The 4028-nt window shown below is 35.7% G+C and overlaps 1 pseudogene; it reads right to left on the bottom strand.

Annotated features, from left to right (window-relative positions):
- Window positions 1–2675: 2675 nt before the first annotated feature.
- On the bottom strand, window positions 2676–3326 carry LOC130882958 (high mobility group protein B1-like; annotated as a pseudogene).
- Between the last annotated feature and the right edge of the window lie 702 nt (window positions 3327–4028).

Here is a 4028-nt window from a genome sequence, read left to right as displayed (position 1 = left end):
ACACATTCAGAATCTGAATGAAGATTTCATTTGGTGAAATGAAGTGTTTCTCAGACGACAGTTTGGAGCACAGCAGAAAGACCTCATTTTAGTTTAACTGCATTTAGATAAAAAATGTATTTAAATTTCTAAAATTTCTTGTTTAACAATTAGAAACACGTTTATTCACTTAAAACGTGAACACAGGAAAAGTTGAACAAGTTTAATAAATTATTCTAGCACTGAATGTATTAACCACATTTTCTCCGAGAATTCAATCCATAAGAGTGCGCAGGGGGAGGTGTGGGAAATGGGTGTATGTATACTTTTTGTATGATTTTTATTATCAAGAACTGGGTTGTGCTGTTCTAGAAGCTAGCATGTAATGAGATCGATGAGGACTGATGCAAAGCAAAAGCAAGGGCTCTCTTTGTCTTGCAAAGGGTGACAGTTTCAAGGTTTCTAAAGTTTCATCTACATTCACGGATAAGGAGAAGACAAGTTGAAGTTACAGATCATTAGCAACCTTGCATGAATAATTGCATGTGACCAAAGGAAGGACTGCATTTCTGTTCTAGCAGACACTCAGTTGATTAAATGAAGTCCCTTACATCTAGGAGAACAATGAGTTTTACTCAGTGTATCAATTTTAACCTGTCCAAAATTAACTGTACAGATAGAACAGACATTTGTATCATAGAGATACAAATGACATCACTGTATGCTTTACAGAAAGTATATTTATAATCTATACATTATCTGACATGAATATTAACAAAAGAATTATTTTCCTCTCAATTAAAAACTAATTAAAGAAATATTTGTATAAGTTTTAATGCCTTTATATACATAAATTTTAAATGTATCTATGTAAGATTTTTAAAGTAAGTGTATGTGATTATATGAAAAAGAGCTTGAGGGATGAATTAGAGGTAGTAAATGATTTTTTGGGTGGATGATATTTTAATTTAATCAGTAGTCTCTTGAAATGCTTCACTTGTTCTCTGGAAAGAAGAAAAATGATTAAAACTTCATTGCTTGGCTGGAATTTGGGATTGAGATCATGACCTCATGCAAACTAGACAAGTACTCTTTCACTGAGTGAAATTCTTTAAGAAGAATAAGCTGTCTGGTAAAATAATAAGAACACAGGCTGAGGTGGGTGAGATGGCTCAGTGGTGAGGAACATTGACTGTTCTTCCAGAACACTTGGGTAAATTTCCAGCACCCATGTGACAGCTCACACATGTCTGTAACTCTAGTTACAAGGAATCTGATACTTTCACAGAGACGCATATACAGGTGAAATACCAATGCACATAAAGTGAAAGGATAGATACGCAGTCAAAGAACTATATATAAGAACACAGTAAATCACAAAATAACAGAGCAATGCCACAAAACTTGCTTCAGAGTATCTTTTCCTAATAGTGCACTTTTTTTTATAATCCTGAAAGTAGAAAACTTGAGCATTTGAGGGACCACCAGGTATGCCCTCTGTGTTGAAGGAACCATGACTATTGTCAGTACTTCAGCAATTAGAGGGTGAGAGCTTCATTTTTTTCAGTGTTTGCTGGATGCATGTTTTAGGGGATGTAAGAAAGAGAGTGAGAACTTCTTATTTTTCATTGTCTATCAATAACCATTTACAAAATACCATGGAGTCTGAGCTAATTATCAATGCATCTACACAGAGCCACTGTAAGGTTTAAAGCAGGAAATGGGTGGTAACAAAGTCATCTCATGTTGTTAGGAACTGTTGCACAGCTCTTTAACTTATTTACTTAGAAGTTAACAGAGCCAAACAGTGCAAATGCTGATACTGGAAGAGCAAAACTCTAAAGCAAAACTAATCTGGGATCGACTTCCTAAGTATTTATAAGAAATGTGAATGATTTTTTTAGGGTTTTCTCTACTTGTCGTTACTGTTATATACACACAGAATATTTTTATGTATTAACATCACCACAACTGCGATTTCTTTAAGTTAGCAATCTGAAGATGAAATTAGTTAGTCCAATCACATCAAATGCAAAATAATTGTATATTCCTCTACATAATGATATGACATTTACAGTGGGATGTGTATTAAACAGAATTATCTCAGTTAGTTGCTATTTTCTAGCATAATTTCAGTGACAAATTTTTATTTGAAATTAATTTTTCCCTAAACAGGATTAATTTGTGTTTCATAGATACATGTTTTTTTTTAATAAAAAGTTGTATTTACTTAGAAGCATTCAGAATGTCAACAAAACAGCTGCAATTTTTTTTTTGCAATTACAGAGCGGTATTCAGTTAACAGAACAACAATTATCTTCGTATAAGCTGCATCAGAGACAACTGAAGATGAAACAAATACCAAAAACAAAACAAAACAAAACAACAACAAAAAAACTACTGACCCCATATATAACGAATTTGTGCTGTGCACCAACAAGAACCTGCTTTAAATTTCCATGCCAATTTACAACCCCCAGACTGTAGCAGGCAAGGTTAGTGGCTATTGAAAGAACCACTGGGACAGGGCTATCTAAAGACACATTCGGTAGTGTGTTAACTATACAAAAAAAGACACTACAGTTTAAAAACAAATCTTACACAGTCTTACATTTCAATTTTTTTCTTTAAAAGGAGTGAGTTGTGTACAGGAGGGTTAAATGCTTTATAGACAAGAAAAAAAAACTGCACTAGAACCAACTTATTCATCATCATCATCTTCTTCCTCATCTTCGTCTTCCTCTTCTTCCTCCTCCTCTTCATCCTCTTCGTCTTCCTCATCATCTTCCTCTTCCTTCTTTTTCTTGCTCTTTTCCGCCTTGACCACCCCCTTTTTCGCTGCATCGGGCTTTCCTTTAGCTCTGTAAAGCAGCAATATCCTTTTCGTACTTCTCCTTCAGCTTGGCAGCCTTCTTCTCGTAGGGCTGCTTGTCATCTGCAGCCGTGTTGTTCCACATCTCTCCCAGTTTCTTTGCAACATCACCAATGGATAAGCCAGGGTGTTCTTTGATTTTGGGGCGATACTCAGAACAGAACAAGAAGAAGGCCGAAGGAGGCCTCTTGGGTGCATTGGGGTCCTTGAACTTCTTTTTGGTCTCCCCTTTGTGGGGGATGTAGGTTTTCACTTCTCTTTCATAACGAGCCTTGTCAGCCTTGGCCATGTCTTCAAATTTCCCCTTTTCTTTAGCAGACATGGTCTTCCACCTTTCTGAGTACTTCTTGGAGAACTCTGAGAAGTTGACAGAAGCATCCGGGTGCTTCTTCTTGTGTTCTTCCCGGCAAGTTTGCACAAAGAATGCATATGAGGACATTTTGCCTCTCGGCTTCTTAGGATCTCCTTTGCCCATGTTTAGTTGATTTTCGTCCGTGAGGCACAGAGTCGCCCAGTGCCAGTTCGGCTCTCGCTTGCCCCGGCGCTGTCTCTATGGAGCTCAATGTACTCATAGATACATGTTTTTATGAATGATTTTTAGCTATCTTTATTGGTTCGAATTTAGTCAAAGTGTAACTTAGAAGAACAGTTTTGGACCACGTTTTGTCATTCTTAATGGAAAGGAAAATTTACTAAAAGCTTAATGATTTAAAGAAGTATATGTCAGAGGTTGCATCTTTATAAATCTGTCATTAATTTTATCTCAGCTCTAAAATATGGCCATCCAAGATATTCCTCAAGCAGTATGAATCAATCCTATGTCAATAAAAACCTGGAAAATCTATGTTTTCAAAATATTAGCCACTCCCTTACAAACAGTGGGTATTATAAAACAATCAGCAATGATGCTGTCACATTTTTCCTTGCTGAATGTTTTTAATAGAGTATTTTGTGGAAAACCCCTTTTCTTCAGTTACTAAAAATATGTTTCTCTTATGTCACTAACATGTGATATTTATTCCTTAAGATACAACTATTAAATGCATACTTTCCTTCCATAAAGGCATTTTGCTTCAGAAAATCAAGTGAAATAACCAAGTACATCACTATATCTACCTCTAATTCCAGAAAAATAAAAGTGATATTTACAGAGTAAAAGAGAAGAGGTTCATTTTCA

Source organism: Chionomys nivalis, chromosome 10 (genome assembly GCF_950005125.1).
Source record: "Chionomys nivalis chromosome 10, mChiNiv1.1, whole genome shotgun sequence".
Lineage (NCBI taxonomy): Eukaryota > Metazoa > Chordata > Mammalia > Rodentia > Cricetidae > Chionomys > Chionomys nivalis.
This window is presented reverse-complemented; position numbering and strand designations above follow the sequence as displayed.